This window comes from Crocodylus siamensis, chromosome 3 (assembly GCF_052110815.1).
Source record: "Crocodylus siamensis isolate JL-2025a chromosome 3, ASM5211081v1, whole genome shotgun sequence".
Lineage (NCBI taxonomy): Eukaryota > Metazoa > Chordata > Crocodylia > Crocodylidae > Crocodylus > Crocodylus siamensis.
This window is the reverse complement of record NC_143397.1, coordinates 77,260,419-77,282,533: the sequence shown is the minus strand read 5'-3', so window position 1 is coordinate 77,282,533 and position 22,115 is coordinate 77,260,419. Positions and strand designations below refer to the sequence as shown.

General features: G+C 42.7%; 1 long non-coding RNA gene across 1 annotated transcript in view; it reads left to right on the top strand.

Moving 5' to 3' along the window:
* LOC149868428 (uncharacterized) overlaps window positions 1–9,626 on the top strand; it is a 116,597-nt gene extending 106,971 nt beyond the window's left edge. Inside the window, exon 7 of the long non-coding RNA XR_016440988.1 lies at window positions 9,542–9,626. This is a non-coding gene — a long non-coding RNA (uncharacterized LOC149868428). The remainder of the gene's footprint in view (window positions 1–9,541) is intronic.
* Window positions 9,627–22,115: the final 12,489 nt, after the last annotated feature.

The window sequence follows — 22,115 nt, the reverse complement described above, 5'->3', positions numbered from 1 at the left end:
CTTCAGGCTCATTTCTAATACCATGATTTTCTGTGTGTAGGTTTACTTCCACCAATATTCCCAAAGTGAAATATGAACTAACAGAATCACCTTTCCCTACCAGAATGGACTCCCCACCTGCAATTCCAGTAAACATCTCATTGCAGCATCAGCTCATTCAGAAGGTTTTTACTTTTTTTTTCCTTTATGTGACCTTGGAGCTGTGATTTTTTTATCAGGAAGATTTAGGAAATTCATGTTCATCTTAAAGTTAAGCTGTGAGAATTTATAGGATATGTTTCATTATACCTCAATTACAATATAAGGAATAAGGCAAAGGCAGGAATCCTAAATCACTTGAGGATGACTTGTATTTTGTCACACTTTATGACATGGTAGGGTAAGTATGAACTAGTAGGTGTGTCTACATGTGTGAATAATCCAGGAGCAGTTCACTCTTAAGTAAACTGCTTGAAAGTAAATGCTTCTGGGCATGTGTCTACACATGCAGGGACACAGAAGCCGATTTGTTGCTCCTAGCAGCAAACTGCTCCTGCTCCCTATGGCCATGAAATGGGACGCTGCAGCAGCCAGAGGGAGCTCTAGGATCCCCCTTCGTACTAGCTCAGGGGGCCAGGACATTGCTCCCTAGCCCTGGGAGTTTCCTGCTGCCAGGGTGGCCTCTGCCACCAGAGCCCAGGCGGGGACCATGTTCCCTGGCCCTAGCAGCAGAGAGCTCCCAGTCCCTGCTCCATGGTCACAGGACCTGGGCTGGGAGACACTTATCTCTCAGCACCAGCTCTGTGGTTGCAGGGCCAGTGCTGGGAGATCCTTATCTCCCAGCCAGAGCCCCATGGTCATAGGACCCAAACTGGGAGATTCTTATCTCCCACTGCCACCTCCGTGGTCACAGGGGAGACACTGGGAGATTCTTCTGGTAACTCCCTGCTGCTGGGGCAGGGGACATGGTTTACTGTGCAGTAAAGCATCTTGTGTAGATGCACCCAATGTTGTGTTTGAATTTTGGGTCAGTTAAGTGAGAGGAGTGTTAAATGCTCAGGTTTTATAGAAATCTTGCCACAATGGAAAAAAGTCATGGAACAGAAAATTCTAAAGCCCAGCCCTCACTCACTCTCTCGCTCACTCTCACTCTTACTCTCTTGCTCACACTCACACTCATATGACCAGATAACTCAAGTAGGGGAAGACTCCACAAGCTGAACGTGGCAGAGATGGTCTTAAACAGGTTCTTCAAGGATTTGGTCTGAGAACAGGAGCTGTCTTGCAACACTGACTGTTGTGTCAACTGGTTTGCTTACCTTCTGGCAACATTCCTCCAACAGGATATGCAGTGCTATCTGACAGCTTAGTAACAGTCGCAGAGATGATTAAAGGGAGTTAACGCAGCTGTATTGCTCCTACCTAGGGGCGTGTAAAACTTAGCAAATGAGAGTGCCTAAAAGAGCAGTACTTCCCCTCGTCTCTTGGTGCAAGTTCAAAAAGTAGCTCAACAGAGTTGTATCCAGGCAAAACTCTATTCACTTTAGGCAGGAAAAAGGAAAACTGAAAAGAAGAGATACTCTTTGTTTTGAAAGCAATCCAAGACCAGTGATAATGACTAAGTTTATCTCAGAAAAAGAAGCCTCATTGGTTTTAATTTTTACCCAGTGTCAAAGTAAGAAATATAAGTATTCAGAAAGCAAGAATGATCCAAATGGTTTTCTATCTTACATGAAGATGGTTCCATTCCTAGACCAACTATTTGAGTTGGTCTAATAAAGATATCAGATTTACCCAAAGAACCTTGTCTGCCTATGTCCTTAAACCAACATGGCTACAACCTACACCCCTGTTTCCCTTCCTTCCTTATTTTACTTAGCAGAAATCAATTTTAAAATCTAGCAGGTTCACTTAGGGAAGCTATTGAAATATTCCATCATCCTTAAATAGGATTAATGAATGTATGCATCACTAGAGAGATGAACTCATGAGTTAAAATAAATAAACTGGACGTTAACAAGACTCCCACTCAACTACACATTAGTCAAGTAACCTTCTTCAGTAAGACGTGAGCAATACCTTGACTCCTGTTACCTTGGGGGTAAGGTTCTTTTGGTTCTCCTTAAAATTCTAATTCAGCAAAATATTTTATCATATGTCTAAGTTCTTAGCTGGAAAATGACAGACAGCTGAACTGGGTACTAAATTGTTCCTGCTGTCATCACAGTAGCTCATATAGTAGTTTTAGCAGGGATTTTCAAATTATGAGCTAATGAACTCTTAATTTGATATAAACTATTCAGGTCAATTTTGTACGCTTTTATGGCATCACAGGAAAATTTGAGCATGCTACCCCAATGTTTAACTTTGACAGTCTTCTGGGATTATAATTTTAAAATTATAACTACAATTACTATAAACTATTTGCTGGAGGGAACAATTTAAGTGGGTCACATGTTCTTAAATTACTTGCTTAGAGAGATTTCCCAGATTACCCAGTTACAGTATTACTTAGCATATAAATTACTCAGTACTTAACTTACTTAGTAAAATATTTAATTAGTGATCTAATTACTAAGTAAAGGCATAGCTCAGTAAAATAATTAATTTGTATTGAATGGCTAGATATTACTAAACAATATACTAGAAGTTATTTGTAGAACAGATGCATTCTTTTGTTCCTGTTAATCATTTAAATACAGGATTTGTCCCTATTGGGGAGATTGTGGATTGCATTAGGAATGTCAAATGGATCAGCCCTTGCAAGCTAAACTAATTCTAGGCCAACCCTGTGGGCTGGAGCAACCTACAGACCAGTCCTGCAAGCTAGATCCAGCACACATCCCAGACCAGTCTGGTGCAGGCATTATGTGCAGTACTCATGTAGTAGCAGCCCCACACAGGCGTTCATCTGGGTCTGGCCTGGTGCAGAAGCCATGTGCAGCATGCATCCCATACTGGCCCAGTGTGCACATCTCATGCACAGTGTGTCCCAGTCTGACCATGTGTGGGCATTGCATGTAGAACAGAGCTGATCCAGTGTGCATTACATGTGGCATGTGGGTCAACTTCAGGCTCCATGTCCAGATGATACAGCTTCATGGACTGGATTTGGCTCATGAGCCATATCTTCTGCATCCCTGGATTAGACTAGAGAAGACCAAACTGCAGAAGGGCTTTGGCTCAACTTCCAGTAGACGTGGTAAAATCCCACTTGAAAGATTGGCATTTGAACCTGGATTAAACCTGGTCAACAGGATTAAACAAGGAAACCCGTAGTAGAACAAATTGATTAGTTAGAGAAGAAAGTTTGACAATTTGAGAAAGTAAATGAGTATAGTAAACTAGAAATCCTGAGCCAACACTCATGTCATGATTAATCATCAATATGATTTTGTTTTGTAGGAAAATCCATGTTATCATCACCAAGAGAAGTAGCTGGTAGGGTAGAACCATGAGTCTTAATGTAAAAAGTCAAAGCTGAGTTCAGACGAGCACTTTATATGTAAGCAGAGACTAATAATAATTAAATGCTTTTTCTCTAGTTCTGTATGGTACCTTAAGTTGTGTTAACTAATTATTTTCCCCACAGACAACTCAACTCAGAGATTTCATATTTGTGCGTAATCAAGCAATAGACATGATTATGAAAGCTTTTACCTTGTTGGACATGGAATTTCAAAAGCTAGACACATAAGTTCTGCACAGTGGTCTCTGTTTCCACTTTTCTTGTAAATGATGGCAAGCTTTGCTATAAATAAACTGTTTCCTCTCCACAAGGAACCTCCACATAGTTGTAGATAGTGCCACAATTGATATTCAGAAACTAGCACATGGTATAAGTTTTAGACCCTTTATTCAAGATTTCATTAAAGTAGAATCATAGAAAATTAGGATTGGAAGGGCCCTCAGGAAATCATGTAATCCAAACCCCTCTCAAAGCAAGACCATCACCAATTGTATCATCTAAGCCAAGTACATAGCATGTATGTTGAAATGCAAAAGCCGGAATTTTAGGCAACCATACCCATACATGGAAATATGGAAAAGTAACTTCTGTGCCTTGTTCTGGTTCTCATGGGTGAGATTGACCCCCCTCTGACAAAAGACAACATATAAAGAGATGCCCTTAGGAAGTAAATCTGGGATTCCTCTGCTCATTATTCCATTGTTGAACTGAAATTTCTTCTCTGTGGGATATGCTGCAAGACCCACAAAGACACTCAATACATATGGAGGATTCCAGGGATCTATGGAGACTTCCCAGGGGTTCCCACGTATCTATAGTTTTCCAGCCAAGAGAGGAGACCAGAACAATCTGTATGGAAAACGTGTGCCTTGATATCTACACTAGCTCATGGGGAAATCCTGTGCTTCAGTCCTTGAAGCACACCACCACTGGATCTTTGCCACCGACCTGATTTGTACCTACATAGTGTTCTTCATGTAGGGAGGAGAAAAAAGTACCATGAACGCAACTATCCATTATTTATTTTTCCCAAGAAATAAGCTATTTATCTGAGGGGGGAAGGCTAATCCTTTGTATAGATATAGGCTAGTTCAAGTGAAATTGTCCTTGCATGAATATTATGTTAATTGCTTGGTTTTCTTTTCACTGTTGTGCGGGGATTATTCCTTCAGAATGTTCTGATTTCTTTTTACATCTAATTCATGCATTCAGTGAAGTCTGTAACAATGTCATGTTGTTCAGGTTCATATTGTTCATAATGCTGGGTCTGTTACAGATGTCTTTGAAATGCTCTGTCCATCTGTTTTTCTGTTCTTCCTCAGTTATGAACATTTTTCCATCTTTGGTTTTAATTGGCCCATTTCCTTTGAAATTTCCATTTAGGATTTTTAGTCACTGTGTAAATGACATTGAGGTTTCCTACCTGTAGTAGTATCTACCATGTATCTTTCCTTGTATTGTTTTACACTGCATTTTCTCCTTTCTTGTACTTCTCCTTTTGCTTTTTCCAAAACTTCATCGGCCCAGTGCTGCTCTTTCATCAGTGGGCACATCATTGCTTGCTTTATCCATTTCTTACTTCATCTATGTTGGTATCCAGCTGTAGATTGAATCATGTAATTTCTGAAAACTGCTAATTTTTCTTCAGTTCGAGTCTCTGTCTCACCATTCTCTGACTCTGATAGAACCTCAGCTGTGTTCTTCAATCCATACTGGAATTTTTCTTAGCCCTTTTTGTTTTCGGGTTTAGACTGTTGATTTTCTTTGCCAATTGTTGTGTGAAGTCAATTTTCTTCAGTTTTATTTTTCCATTTGGAAATGCAAAGACAGTAGTTGTTAATGATCTCTGTTTCTCAGTGTGTCTGGTAACTTGGACAGACAATTTGAGTATCAAGTTGATGTGGACACAATCAATCTGACTTTTAGAACATTAGATGAGATTTGTGTTGCTTTGTGCATGTCTTTGCAAAAAAATAGAGTTAAAAATTAGGATGGACACCAAGAACAATTCAATAGCTCCCTTATTATTGTGGTTGGATTTCAAATACATAGTTATCTCATGATCTGTGTTTGAAAACTTGATTTAATGTTTCAACACCTGCTTCCCTGTTACTCTTTCCATTCCTTGGTTGTCACACCCTACTTTTGCATTAAAGTCACCCAAAGCAAGGAGTAAGTCATGTTTTTGTGTTCTGCCAGTCATACTTCAGAGGCAAACACACTGGAGGAATGGTATATATGATATATTGGTGTAACTATCTTATAGTTTTTAGCAAAGACTTTGTATTATTTTCCCTTTTCTGTATAACTGCCGCGCAGCACTTTCACATTTATGTAACCTTGAGGCCTGTGCTGTTATCCAAAGCAAGTGCCTGGTATCGCTTTTTATTGCCTTGCAGTTTCACTGTTAGTCTAAACAAGTGCCTGGTACTATGCTCTGCTAGCAGTAGGCCCCACACCTATACTCTATAAATTTTACCTCTTATCTAAAAAGTGTCAGTATTACAGAAACAAAACTTGTGTAGAAAATCTGCCTAGTAACTATTATGTAAAAGAAAATTATTCTATCTGTGTATTATAGTTAGCGTCATAGAGGCAGTCCAACGAACATCTATAAAAGAGGCAAAAAAGCAGGAAGCAGCAGAGATGACAACTGGAAAACTCTGTGGGCCTGATCACCCTGCAGACCAGTTCTCAGCCTCCCCGCCTGGGCATATCCCAGCGAAAACAAAGGCCTCAGAAATCCAACAACTGACAACGATTCACCGTGTTACAGTATTGCTTTGTATTTCCCATTCATGAGCCGTTGACCAGTTCTGGGACTTAAGGAGCCGGCAGCCGCACCTAGCTTTGGACTAGCTCCACTGTTGGAACGCAAGGGCTGGCTCTGGGACCTCGTGAACCAACGGACACCCTATAGAATATCCCATTTATGAGCTGTTGACCAGTTCTGGGACTACGGAGCCAGCAGCTGCTGGCTCTGGAACCCCGTGAACCAACAGACCCCTTTAGTATCCAGCATACTGTAACTGAAGAAACATCGGAGACTCCACTTCTCGACTGCCTCTCATCGTAGCTTAGACAGCATACCTACGCTCACTATACTTGTATTTACTGCAACTTCGTTCCAACCGGCCTCCCCTCTTACTTGTAAGAGGGTGAGGCCAGGTGAGTGAATAAAATCTTTTTATTTTACTCTATATCTACTCTGTAATAACTTTTATTACTAACATTCCATCTCAATGAGCCGTTGACCAGTTCTGGGACTTAAGGAGTCAGCAGCCGCACCTAGCTTTGGACTAGCTCCACTGTTGGAACGCAAGGGCTGGCTCTAGAACCTCGTGAACCAACGGACACCCTATAGATTAAGAGACACTAACTACTTACTTTAAGTCGTTGTGCCAACTCGGCGAACCTCGAGGGCGGCTAAGAGCTACCTCAATTCCGCCCCACAAGCCGCGCGCTCGCACAACTCGGCAAAGCCCGCGGCTCCCCTAAGCGGTGCCGGAGCTGCAGCTGCTAGCCCGGCATTTCGCCACAATTGGTTGACAGGTTCTGAGTTGATGTGTGACTATTCTGCAGAATCTGTCATCATGAATTCTATTCCCTCTGAGTGTTTGTTGTCACTGCAACCAGAGTAGATGATATGTTTATTCCCTTGCCTCATGAACCTCTTATATATACCTCTATTAATCTGTTTTCCCTGGTGCCCAGGATTTCAACATCATGGTTGCTTCATGGTCTGTGTTTGAAACCTAGTTTTCATGTTCCGGTAACCAACTTTGAGATGAGCCACTGCTCACCTGAAGACAGTTAAAACAGAATATTTTTAGGTCTGCAAAGAGGAACTTAGTCTGGTAAGAAGGCTTTCTTGTGGGAGAAATAGATGATGGTGAGTTTGGGAAGCTGCAGTTCAGGTACAGCCCCAAGAAGGAAAGCTTTGGTGAACCTGTCCCCATGACCTAGGAAGAAGCCTGGTGGGGTGATCTTCCCAGAGAAGCTCAGGGACCATAGTGGAACCAGCAGAGTGCTTCAGGCAGAGAAGGAACTGAGGAACTGTCAGAGCTTAAACTGGGCATCTCTGAAACAAGGGTCTAATGGAAACCCTAAGAAAGGAAATTTGGTACCAATTATTTTCCAGTCCCAGGGGCTTGACAAAGAGAGCAGTGCATGTGGCCAGTATGTGAGCACCACCTTGTGGTTCTTTGCTTGAATGTCAGATGTCAGCAGCCTGGAGATCAAGGGCTGATGCTCACCCCCACATCCCTCCCCTGATGGGTTGGGTGAGCTGTGCTGGTGGCCTCAGGATTCCCCCCTGCCTCGGGATCCTCCTGTTAATTTGAAATCCCTCCTTCTGTATTCTTTCTCCTCTGATGTCTCTCCATTTCTGTGTACCATTGATTGGTTTCCCTGTGGTCATCATGCTATTATCTGTGTTCTGTTCTGTCAGTATATCCCTTTGTTTCTCAAACATATCATGTGCATATATCTTAATTTGGTCATTAACAGTGTTTTAATTTGGGCATGCCCTGCTTCTTAATTTGGTCTGTCCATCAAAACCAGAAATCCCAGGGGCTTAGCAGCTGGTCACTGTGACCTAATGGCAACATTGTAGAGTCCCTTATCTTTGTTATGGAACACTGCGGTACATGTTTTCAATTTCCCCAGCCTGTTTGTCAGCTAGCTTCTGACACAAAGGCTGAGAACATGAAACTTTGTCACAAACAGACTTTTAGAAACCAGTTAACTCTTGTTGTTCCCCTGGACCATTGTTCTAGTGCAATATTTACTTTACCTACAAGCCAATTCCTGAAAGCAAATCTCTAAACAACATTTTCTAGCCATCTGTAGCCATGTTGAAAATGCTAATGTAGAAAAATTTGCTATGGATTTTCATTCTTTTGTAGGAAAGCAAATTATCTATTCTATGATTTAAAAACCTTATCTTTCAAAGTGGAATTGTAAGAGAAAAATTAAAATTGCATGCAAAGAACAATCTGAAAAAAGGAGGATAATTGAAGTATTTTGTTCCAATTCAGAGTATATTATATATAAATATTAAAATTAAAATCCTCCATTCTTCTTTATTTTCTCCAAATGAAATGTCAATGTATTTTCACAACACATTTTGTTTTCAATTTATTGGCATTTTTAAATGCCACTGGAAAAATTTTGAACAGATTTAATTTTAGGTCATATATATAGCTTTGAAGATGTTTGAGAAAGAGAAAGTAGTACAACATAAAAATACTTTTGCTTTTATTACAACAGTGTAGACGTATTTTAACTGTTACACCTGTAAGATGGCTTCTGTAATTCTTGCTTATGTCCTAATTGCTTCAGTAGAGATGGGCCTTTAGCCCTGAGTGGAGTTCCACTGATGTTCATGAGACCCACCTGCATGTTTTAGGCCTTAGATTCTGATCCTACACATGCTAACCTTTGCTACATTAAGCATCCATTTGAAGTTAATGAGGCTGTTAATGGTAGTGAAGTTAAACTGTAAGCACAAACATTTGAAAGATGACAGCCTAAGTCTACATGAGATTGTTACCATGGAATGTGGTGAAAATGCCTAAATTCACATTCTTATAACTTGGCCTTCTGGAAACTCCACTGTATTCACCTTAGCTCCCTTCCTTTTTTATCCCAGGAGAAAGAAATTGTTTATATCATGCTTTAAGATGATGGTTTGTGATCAGCTGGGGCTCACTCAAAGAAACCAGACTGCAACCACTTGGAGTCTTCATTGTAGTATGAAAAGCTGGCTCCTCCCTGGAGTATCCTGGGCTCTCAGCCCTCCTTAGCAATTTTTTCTGGACCCATTCTGCAGTCTTCACACACACTTTTTCCTGTAAGGTAAAGCAAGCAAAGGAAGGAAATTAATGATATTTGGAGAAGCAATCTGGCAGATTTCCACCTGGAAATTGGATAGCCAAGTTGAACAATTCCATTTATATTTAGAATGCATATGAATTTTAAGTAGTGTGGTATTTTATTTTTACATTTGGATTTCAGCTATTAAGCTCTAACTTAATGTCTTTTATTTTGACCTATTTTATGTTTTTCCCTCTGGGTTTTTTTATTTTATAGTGTGAAAGCTGAATTGGTTCAGGCCACAACTACTTTCCAAAAAGAAAAGGAGGCTTACAACAAACAATTCAGAAATCAACAGCAGGTAGGCTTCTTTACTTAGAAAATACATAATAAACTACCACAGATAGTGTTTGCATATTCATAGTGTGGCACGGCATTGTTTTCTGCCTGCCACTTTAAGACCTAAGCCAAGCAGCCAGCAGGTGCCTGATTATGGCTGCCATATAAACAGGGAATTTTGCTGCTGGCAGGCCAGGCAGCAACATTGCCTGGCTGCAAGACTTCGTGGAACATCTTGAAAGTAAGGGAGGAGCTGTAGGGGATGGTTTAGGAGGCTCCTTATCCTCGGCATAACCTAAAACTGCACCCTGCTGGGAGTGGGTGGCATGGTGGGGCTCCCAGTGACATGGGAGCCCCCAGGAAATCCCAGGCCAGTTACCACCCTGGTGAAAGGTGGGCCAGGGTGCCTTAACCCCAGCTCCCACAAAGGTGGGTCACGCGCTAGTAGGGTCCTGAGGGAAACCCCCAGGAGTGAGAGTGGGGCGAGATGCTCAGAAGCCTGTCTGAGAGTACCCTCAACTGGTCTGGGCTGGGGTCAGGACCAGAATGGGCAAAAGGGTCAGTGGCCCATGGCAAGAGACACCCAGAGCTTGGAGAGCCTGGGGTTCGTTCCTACACAGCCAAAGCCAGGGCCTGTGTGGCCAAAGATCCTGGGAGGGGACCATGGCCAAGAGGAGAAATAGTTTCAGGGAGTGAGGCAGCCCTGAATGAGAGCGGGGTAGGCCTCCTGAATGGAGGGATTGTGGAGGGGTCCTGATAGGAGGATTCTGGGGCCCAGTGTGGGGCTGGTGATGTTGATAACAGCTGGTTGCCATCTGCGAGGCATGGGCTGCCATGTAGGAAAGGTACAGAGTCACAGATAGCTCTCCCTGTCATCAGGGCAGGAAAATGGGCAGCCTCCTGTCTAATTAAGATCATTAATTAATTAACAACAAGGCATGGCAGGAAAGAAGGTGGGCAGCTGGCCCAGAAACAGGTGGGTGGGGCATAAGAAAAATGGGCCCAGAGATGGCCCCCTGTTACACATAGGTAGAAATTACTGCACCAATGCAAGTATGGGGACACCCACCAAAACATCTCTGGAGGCTAGGCTTGACCCTGGAATCTCCCTCTAAAGCAAGGGCATCAAAGATATGCCTTGTGGGGTCAGGAATTTAGGAATGAGTGGAGCAGGGGGAGGGCCAGCCACTGAATTCCAGTGTGCTGACCCCTGCTGGGGATGCATGTTGGCAATGGACATTTGAGCAATAGTTGTGTTAACTCCCTCACCTCTCTAATGCTGTTTGCTCCTGCTAAAAGTGAGTCAGGAACCAGTCCACAAGGCTCTGCTCAGTCTGGATTCAGCTCATGAAGAGGCCCACAAGCTAGGTCTTGCCTGGAGGTCAAGGGGGACCATAGGAATTTGTCATCCCTGCCCTAAAGCATTGACTGCAGAGCATTAATTCTGGGGAAATCCAGCATAATATCAAATTTGCAGTGCCCTTCTTTGGCTGCCATTCCTCCTCACTCCACACTTCACATGCTCCCTTCTTATGCTGCCTGATTTGGTCCTGAGTGTTCATACACCTGAAACGTCTGTCTTTCATTACCTCAACTTTTGAAGTAATGTTAACATATTTTAAAGCAGCTGCTTCATGGACGGTCACATGAAGGAAGTTTATCTGGACAATAGCCAGGTGAATGTGATCTCTGTCTCCGTCTAAAAAAACCCAAAAAAACAAAAAAGGAAGCTGCCCTTGTGGGATAAAGAGAGGAATGTAATAGAATGAATCTTTCTAGTAAGGATTCAAGTAAAAAGGTTGTGCTTTCCCTAATCTGTATTCCTATCTATAGAAATTATGACTAGTAGTGAATTAGAGCTTCCAAGAACATAGAGAAGGGATAAGTTTACAAACCATCTTTGGCTTACATGCACCTGAAGCAAGGGTACAGCTCCTGTAGAAGACTTAGAGTGAACTGGAGACACTCCTAAGATTACAATGGACAACAGAGGAGGGAGTAGACTTCTCTGCTAAGCAGCTTCCCCTAAAGAAGCTCCTTCACAACCCTAGAAGTAACTTAAAGCTGCCCCTCTACAGCAGAAACATTGCTGACCTCCCTTGCCAGAATATAACCCCTAGTATAGCTGCTCAGCAGATACAAGGGTTAAACAAGTGTATTTGTTTAGTTGCCATGGCTTCTGAACAGCTAGACTGCATTCTCATCTCATGCCCAAAAGAGTGAATCTATCCCCTGTTGTAAGAGTAGACCGTATGATTCTTTTGTCCAGTGCCCATTCTACTGTGACTGGGAAGCAAAGGAATGTGACCCATGTGTTTGACATCCTATACCAACTCCGAACCACAAGGTTTGAGTCTGAAGAACCATCCCCATCTTTCATCTTGTCATTTCTTGTTCTCTCCCTTTCCACATTTTATTCTTTATTTGTAGCAATGCCTGCTATCTGTTGGGCATTTTCCAAACACTCTATGCAAGATGCAAGATAACAATGTAGTACCCCTCATAACAGTATACTGTGGGAAAGTGTTAGGCACTGTGATATGTCACTACATAACTTAGCCAGCTGTTACGTCCCCTGGCTACCAAATTCCAAGACAGCCTGCTGTTCTTCTGAAAGATTAATGGTCTGTTTTTTTTCCTCTAACATTTTACTCTGCTTCTGGTATGTAAGATTTGTATATCTCTCTGGTGGGCAGAAGCATCTTCATATATTTCATGATTAAAGGCATATTTAATTTGGCAACTTACTAATGGATGTTTCCACCTACTGTTTAAAGCTTTGGAGCCTGGTCTTGAACTTTGTAATACAGTGTGGATTACAGGTCTCATGCAGAAGCACTAAATAAAATAGTAAATACCCCAGAAAACAACAAAACAGTTTCTAAATTAGCATATAATTCATTATCTTTGAAAATAATAAGAACCTCTTCTCTTTCTCCTTTCCTGAGTATCAACAATTAAGTTTGTCTCTCGATTTAGTAGCAGGCTTATCTGCTTGGAGTCTTTTTTCAGATCTTAAATACTATTCTCTCCCCCTTGTTCATAATTCCAAATTATAAGTGAGCCATAGTATATTATTTTCAGTACCCCTTCTCTAACACATGGAAAGGCTTAATCTAGCCTCTTCTTATACAGATTTTTCCAGAATGGAGGTAAAGGCAATAACAAATTAGTTTGTCATATGGCAATCCAAGCACAGATATATACAAGAGTATCTTCCATGTCTGTGATGAGGTAATTGTGCTCAGAACCACTTGCCTGTAGCCTAGCACAACAAGTTCTTTCATATTGCTTCATCCAGCATGGAGTTGCCTTAAAATTTCAGGGATGCAGGAACTTGACAAACAAGGTAACTCAAAAAAGCCAGGTGTCTGCTGCATATTTAGCTCTTTCCTCCCTCTTACAATATGTGTCAAGGCAATGTTGTCCTTTCAGCTCATGAGATCTGAACAGCTGCTTGCTGTTCATAAGGCTGAACTAACCATCTGATTTATAGCACTGGCCTCCCCTACAAATCTTGGGGGAATACATTCTTATGTGGCCTCTCATTCCACACAGACTAACTGATATATACCATCCCTCTGCCTGCTTCCCATTTGCCTGTGACTGAGACTTATGTTTGGTGACCAACACCCAGACTCACTTGCAATAAACCTGGCTTAGCCTTTGTCACTGAACTGAGCCTGTGGTCATTCTCTGTATAACACTGAAGTCTTCACAAGAAGACATGTAACAACACCTTCACTGGGGACCCAATGACTTTTAATACTATATTTACTTACATATCACACACACACACACACACACACACACACACACACACACACACTTTCCTTTTCTTTCCCCAAAAATCAGCTCCCCCAAATTAGGGCATATGCATTAAATTGATTTTTCTTCACTGGAATAGAATCATGGAAAGCAGGGTGACACTGCTACAGGATGGCTGCCAAGGTTCTTCCTCTGCCAGCTTTGGGGAGAGAAGAAACAAAGTTGTTTACCCTTTAGGGCCAGAGCTACAATATTAACCCTGTCACAGTCACAGTGATGGCAGTCAGGATCCCCGGTAGGTGTAAGGAAGGAGGGGCACTGTTAGAACAGTGGGGCAGTTTAATAGACTCTTCATTATGGGACGTGTTCAAGAAGTCAATAATTGGGGATGAAATAGGCATACCTATGCATTTGGTCTACTTCGGGTAGTCCCATGTTTCTGAATTTATCTGGTTGCCACATGTGGCCAGGAGGGAATTTTTTTCCCCTCCTGCTGCTACACATTAGGCTTCTTCTAAGCCTTCCTCAGAGGCATTGAGTATTGACTGCAAACAAGGCTGGGGATTTTGACTGGGATGTGCCAGTGCTCTTTCTAGGACTTTCACACAGGCATTTCTGCTTACAGGGACTTGCCCCGCCACTCAAGGTATGACCAGCCACCATATTTGAGGTCAGGAAGGAATCTTACTCCATAGTCAGATTGGTACTGACTGGGGGATGCAGATGCATGGCCCTCTTTTCCTAGGATCTCTTGGATGTATTTTAACAATCTCTGCAGTAGCACTACAGTGGCGACCATGGCCCCCACTGCTTTACCAGCAGCAGATTAGGGTGTTATACCTTGTGTTGTGTCAGGATTGCAAAGTTTTACTAAGAGTTTAGACAATGGATTTGTATAGAATGGTTTGGATAGGAATGATTGGGGGCTCAACTAGATGACCTCTCGAGGTCCCTTTTAGCCCAACTTCTCTATGATTACGTGATCAGAAAACTTGCATCCCACAGGACATTCAGTTCATTTGGTTCAAGTAAAATGGTTTCTGATGGACCATCTCCATTTTTCAGTGATGAATGTTTGATTGTGGGGAAAAAAAGAATTCTAAAACTCGTTCCCATTCCACTTCCCCTTTTCTTTGATTTATAGATACTACTTTGAAATGCACATATTCAGACTTCCACTGAAACAGCCCAATCTGCACAACTTCAAATAACACTTTTCTCTTTGTGATGTTGACCTCTCTTCTTGGGAACTATGAAGCTGCTGTGATATTCTAGGGTAGAAGTTGGCAACCTACAGCTGATCAGCCAGATCCGGTGCATGGAGTCAATGGATCCAGCCCAGAGCTGATGAGGGAGGGGCAAGAAGGTTGTGGGGTTGGAGGGTTTCACATACATCACCCAATGCCATGGCTGATTAAGAGGTAGAGAATAGACAGAGCAGTAGTGCTGGCTGAACCATAGCACTGGCCCATCTAGGACCCAAGCTGTATTATTACAGTCTGCTACCAGAAAAATGCTTCTGACCACTAGGACTGTAGAAAGCTCCAGTCATTGATTTGATTCAGAGGAGATTTGGCCCAATTCAGTAGCCGAATCTCTGAATCTGAAACAAATCAGGAGACGCATTAATCTTTCTAAATCAAATCGGAAGCCTCCAATTCGATTCGAAAAGATTCAACAATTTGGCCATAGACACAACTTTATATGTTTTTTCCATATACCTCAAGGTACCAGGCAGCTCATGAATGCTGAGATGGTGGAGCACATGGAGAGTCCCATGGGAGTATGGGGGGGGTGTGCCCAGCATGTTTGGTGGTAGACCTGGAAATGGACCAGAAGCACTTCCAGTCCACTTCCAAGTCTGCTATGGAGCATGTGGAGGACACCTCCCCCCCGACCCAGCTGCTTGGCTCAGCGACTGGTGCCTCCTGGGTCTGGGGGAGTACCCAGGGTTCCCCCATGGCTGATCACTGAGCTGGGAGGGATTCTGATTCAGCTGAATTGAATCGGGACAGTGATACGAATCAGCTAATCGAATCACTGTCCCCAGAATTGGGCTGAATCCAAATTGAAAACAGCCCGCTTTGCACACCCCTGTTGACCATTGTTCTAGGGATGAGCTTGTGAGAGCTTGAGCTTCTTCAGCAGCAGGATCAAAAATATGGAATTCACTGTTGCACATAAGAAAGACTTCTGGACAAACATCAGTTATTTTGATTCTGCTTCCCTGCAACAAATATGCAATGCCAACAAAATGAATGGAAGAGGAGCAAAAATATATTTGAAAGGAAGAGAGACAGAGAAAAAAAAAAGATGTAGGAAGTACAGATGGATTCTTTTTTGAAATAGCCTCAACTGGACAGTTCATCTTCTGGGATCACAATTCCTGCTTCCCAAGAAGAGAAGGGTAATTTACTTGCATCTTTAATCTTCTTGGATCTTAGATCTTCAGATCTTAGACAACTCTTTCTTATCTCTGTTTGAATACAAAGACAAAATACTCACTTTTGGAAAAAAATAATTAATCAAATTAACCTTTAAAAAAACAAAATTAGCGAATTAGCAAGTAGCAGAATAGTAGCTTTGTTTCTAAGTCACAGATTTTATTAAGTAATGCATGTGACCAACTTCAGTATAGCTAATCATTCCAGTAAACAGAGTTTTCTTTTCTAAAATGAAGATTTAAAGTGATGGAATGAACCTATGGCAGAACTGAGTCCAAATGTTTTATATAAGTATTTTTCACTGAACAGTTGTGAAAAATTTAAAAGCAGTCTCCCTTCTGTAGAGATGCTAAGTTCCTGCTCAGCCATTTACCGTTTTTTCTAATGCTCTGTTATGAGCATTAGGTTCCTTTCCACTCCTCTTTCACCTAGATATTTAGCAATATACCAAGAAGTCCCTGCTTTCCTGGAAAAAGACCAGCAGATAACATCCCACCCTCCAGCTCTATTCCCTGTTTTCTTCAGGGTTTTCAGACTCCATTCCTGAGTAAACAGAGTCTATTATACTTGTGCCAGTTTATTCAATTGACTTTGACAGAATTGTGCACACAAATGCCAATACTAAATCCAGCTAACTGTAACAATTAGCTCTTTTCCTCTGAGAAGTGTCTTTGTTTTTAAAAAAAGTGTCAAGTGGGCTTTTATAATTGTGGGGCAGTGGCTCCAAAGAATTCTGTTAAATTTGAAGATAAAAAATTGTACTCTAATAAGCAGATCTGTAAATTCAGCCTTGAATCTGAAAGTCAAATTCTGCGTACAGGCTAGGACATCACCAGGCCTTAACAATTCCACTGATGCATAAGCCTGAATAAAATTCAGCCCACTCTTAGTTGTGTTGGCTCTACGAGGCTTAGGAAAGTTAGTAGTAGTACTGATTATATTGGGCTTTGTTACACAGCTGCTTCACCTTTTTTTTTCCTGAAAGAGAGTGTCCACATAGTTAATTACAGGTTGTAAACAGATCTCTCATTTGGGTTAGGGACAGACGTTCAAAAAGCCCGAGTCTCAATTGATTCAATCTTTGCAGGTTAGTCTAACCTACCTAGATTGAATCACTTTACAACTGCACTTAACTTTCCCCTGGACTGAGGAAATGCAGGTACATGCCTGCAGTGGCTCAGGCTAGAAGCTGGCGGGGGGGGGCACTAGAGCAGCCCTCCCTCCCTTCCACAGGACTGAGCTGAGGGGGGCATGGCCAAGCCCTATCAGGACACTCTGATTAAGGAATGGTGTAAATCAGTCTCAGGCTTTTCCTCACTTGCTGCTCAAGGGGTGGGAGTGTTTCCAGCCCCCAGCTAGCACTCTGAGGAAAAGCAGGGGGTGTGCAGTGTATGAATCTGTTGATGATACTGAGCTTTTCAATCTCTGTCTTCTTCATACTGTTTGCAAACCTGACAGGCAAAGGAGCCAGCAGGGAACTGATAAACACTGTGTTATTAGCCCATCAACAAAACAAAAGCCTGTCTCATTAGTTCAAGCTCTTCTTAAACAGCTTTTTCCTAGGAAGGAACAGAGGGACATTACCAGCTGACTGGTTGATTAGCTCCAAAAAGCCCTAAGCAGACACTGTCCTGTCTGCCTGTCGCAGTGAAATTGGAGACACACACACACACACCCCTCTCAGTATTAGGTAGCATACCATATGCCAGCTAGGTTCCATGGGGCTCTAGGCTGTGCTGTGGGAAATGGGAGCAGGGGATCTCTGCTTGAACAGTGAGCAGCAAGGGGCTGGGGAGGGGCGGTGGCAGGGGGAAGCCAGGCAGACCCTTCTGTGCCTGCAGTCTCTGCCACAGCTCTGGCTAGGGAGAAGAAGGGCAAGGCCTGTTGGCTCTGGATTTAAGATCCAGATACCTTGTTCTGGGGTGGGGGGAGACCCACCCTCAGACTGACCACAACTTTTCCATTCGATAATAGGCAAATTTATTGATACACAGTGATAAAAGAAGCAATAGAAACAAACAAGCAAGTCTATATGTCTACCAAATCCTAGGGCTGTCATCAGAGCAAAAGTACATCTGGTCAGGATGCAGGCTCCACTCTGCGGCACTCTCTTAGGTGTCAGCTGTCATCATGTCAGCAGTTTGGAGGTGGGATACTGAGCCCCGCCCTCTTCCCCCCCATGGTGTGTATGAGATGGGATGCTGGTATGCTCTCCATGGTGGCCTCAGGGACCTTTCCTGTGGTTGGGGATGGGGATAGGGAACGCTTCTCAGAGAGCAAAATGGGGAAGAATGAGACAAAGGGAGGGACAAGAAGGGACTCTTTGTTACTCTCAACTCTCTGCTTTTGTATTCTCCTTCCCTCCTGATGACTCTTAATGATCCATGGCTATTGCTGATTGGTTGTCACTCTGTGGTCACGTCCACATAGCCTTCTAGGCCTTCTCTTAATTTGGTCTGTTCCCCCAAAACCAAGACTCAGGCCCCTGCATTGTGAGGCTTTGTTAGCTGGTGCCACTTTTATCTAATGTTATGGGCAGTATGGTCCCCAAACTTTGTGTCCTTGTTGTGTTAGAAAACCTGTCTTCCTTGAAAGCTGTAATCTTGTGTTATGGCATGCCCCCTCAATTCTTAGGTTATGTGTGTATCCATTGGCCTTGCTGTGTTAGACAACCTGTCTGCTTCCAGGGCCATGAGAGACTTTGTGTGAGTGAGATCCAAGCTCTTTAGAAATCAGTTAACCCCAGCTGTCCATCTGAAACCATTCTAATACATAAATTCATAGATTGTAGGGCTGGAAGGAACCTTGGAAGATCATCAGATCCATCCCCCTGCACCAAGTTGGAAAGGCAGTTGGGGTCAGGTGACCCCAGCAAGGTGACTATCCAGTCTCCTTTTGAAGATTTCCAGGGTAGGTGATTGCACCACCTCTGGAGGGAGTTTATTCTACATTCTGGACACCCTAACTGTGAAGAAGTTTTTCCTAATGTTGATCCTGAAATGGCCTTCCAGAAGTTTGTGGCCATTACTCCTAGTTCCCCCAAGGGTGCACTGGTGAACAGTTGTTCACCGAGCCCCTGATGTACTCCCCTGATGTAGTGGTAAACTGCTACCAAGATAGGCTTACATACATATACCTATAAACCAATTCCCAAAAATCAAACCCTTTAAATACCAGTTCTAAGCCAACAGAGCCAGCCCTGTTCTCTGGAGCAGACAGCACAGCCCAAGACTACAAAGCCTCTGGGATGCTGGGGACACTGGTTTAACTTAAACCAAGAAGGGGACTGAGACAGACATTGCATAAACCAGTTTGACCCAAGTCAGTTAAGTCTGATAGTACATTCAATCAGATTTACCTTAAACCAGTTTCAGCCATTTTGAGACTGGTTTATGTGCACTGAACGTATGTTCTGTTACAGGTTTAAACCAATTTCTGATCACTTAAACTGGTTTATGTGTAATGTCTGTCCCTAGCCTTGAGATGGGCCTGATTGTCCTGGAGCGTGACTTGGATCCAAACAGTTACGGCTCAGCCATTTGCACATCTCGCCCTTCCAACTTGCAATGCTGCTGCTCCTCTACCAGCGGGTGGCGATGAGACAGAACACCCAACCTCACTGCCTTGTTCCTCAAATAACCCGCAATAACCCTACAGACTAACATAGCCATGTCTTATGGAAAAGTATTAGCATATTTTATCCCCATACTTCAGAGGGACTTGAAGTGGGACAATGGACATCTGTAGGAACCCAAGACAAAAGGTTTTCTCCTTGGCCAAGTGCAATTTCTATTTTTAGCCACAGGGATCAACTTTCCTGATTATCCTTGTATAGCCATGCCCTTAGTCCAGGGGTATCAAACTCATCCAGCCCCATGGGCTGAATAAGAATCACTGGGCCAGTCTGTGGGCCGGACCAGAACTGACCCTCCCTATGCTGCACCTGCAGTACTGGTCCAGTCTGTGTGCCACACACAACATGCCCAGGGCTCCATGCATGTGTGGCATGTGGGGCCAATATAAGGCATGCACTACCCACAGAGCATGAGTTGCACTTGGCACAGCAGGCAGCATAGTGGTTAGTCAGCAGTACCACATGCAGCCTGTGCCCTGAGCTTCCTGTTCCATGTACAGCACCAGGTTCAGCCCACATGCTGTGTGCAGCACACACCCTATGTCAGGCCCATATGCAACATACACAGGGAACCCTGGGCTGGCACATGGTGCATGTGAGGCTAGACTAGCCCTGTGCACTGATTCCAGCATGGCCCAGTCCAGACCAGAGCCAACACCGAGAGTCAGTCTGGTGGGACACTGCCTGCAATACATGTTTCGACCACCCGCCTGTGCTGTGTGTAGGATGCATGGTGTGTGCGGCCAGGACCAACACATGTGGTCAGTCCCGTGACCCACAAGCCAGATCATAAGGCTGCGTAGGTCTGATCTGGCCCGCAGGCAGTATGTTTCACACCACTGCCTTAGTCAATAGATTTAGTAGATGTGACATGGAATACACAAAGAGACCGTGTACCTCAATAAAAAGTTATTACTTTACATAGTTTATTTTCAAAATAGGAGTTCAGTTCACAGGCCCACCACTGAAGAATCCTGATTCATACAAACAGCCCTCAGCTGGACCACCGGAGCTTCACATAGCATTTGTGCAAGCAGTGTTCTTGCAGTGACCTCACAGAGATGCATGTACACTTCCCATGTAGGCCTTTTGAATTATTATTTCTCACATGAGTAAAGCTTACTCAGATGAGTCAATATCTACAGGATCAGGTTTGTAGTAATGATAAATGATTTCACTGGACAAGGAAAATTTTCAGTGATATCACTGGTTAACCAGAAAACTGAATAAATGGACTTTGAGAGTGTGAGGAAAGTTAAAAATGACCTGAAATGTGCCAGAACGATTGGATGTGAATGTGCCTTTGAGAACTGTTTTCTGGACTAGTCACTGGATTGTCTATTAATGTGTGGAACTGGACACAGACAGTTTTAAACAGTATCACTTTATCTCAGTGGTTCTCAGCCTTTTTAGACTTGAGGCACCCTTTGGAAAATGCCAGCTCCTAGTTTACACACATTTTTGGGTACAGAGAAACAATAGAGCAATTCTTCTGTTGAAGACAACTCAAAAGGTCCACAGCAGGTCAGAATTTTTTTTACACTATGGATTGCTATTTGAACTGTCTGGGTTTATTCCGTGAATCATATTTGAGTTATACCTTGGCACTCTGGGCCTTATGGTTATTAAGCATTTCTTGTAGTTCCTGGTTTAAAAAAAAAATCACAACAATTAAAAGATAGAGCAGTGATTCTTAACCAGAGTGAAGCCTGGCTCAAAGCCAGAGCAAAAGAAAATGATAAGGAAAGAAAAGAAATCTGTAAACTGAGGGTAAGCATCTTTAAAAGTAATGTTCTACAGCTGTGTATTATTGAAAATGCCATTTGGATCCTTTTTTATACATGCTCTGGCCGCATATCTCACAACAATAGTGAAACAAGCAAAGTGTTTTTTCTTTTTTTGTATACTGTCTAGCAGCATGATACAAAAACAGCAACACCACCACTTCCTTTTCCATATTCTAGAGGGAAATGTTCAAGCAATTCATTAACAACTAGTTCTAGGTCACATTTTTAAATTGCTTTCACAGAATTTAATTGTTTTGTCCTTCAGCTTCTTAATCATGTTTCTGCTTTTTAATTCCCATGTTTCAGGTAATCAATCTATCAATTTTTGCATGAATACTAAACCCCTTTTGTTTTGCTATGGCTCTATTTTAGCTCTGATTTATCTCAAAGAATTATGATATGGTAAGAACTAAACCCCAAAGACTTTCTCTTAAGTAGCTGAGAAATTCACTATTCCTATATTATTTTATGTGAAAACTGAAATGTTATGTGAAAGCTGCCTTAATTATCAAAATTATTTTACTAATATAACTTTTAAAAAATAATCCTCCTCCTAAGAAACACAATCCTATCCTCCTTACTCAGCATTGGATTCTCTGTAATAATTTTTTGAGTTAAAGGGAACACCAACAGGCTTAACCCAATGAAGGGCACAAGTGAAATTCCTTCCTTTGCCTAGCAGGGACACTGTGGGACTGACTGAACTGTGGGAACTCAGGTCAGGTATTTGGAGGAAAGACTAGGGCTAAAACTACTAAGTAGCTGCTCTCTGCATTGTAATGCCAAGGGTTAGCCAACCAGGTCTTATCACTGCTTCAAACAGCATTAATACCTATGCCCTCAATTTTTTTTATCTACTACTATGCAGTTGCAGGTGA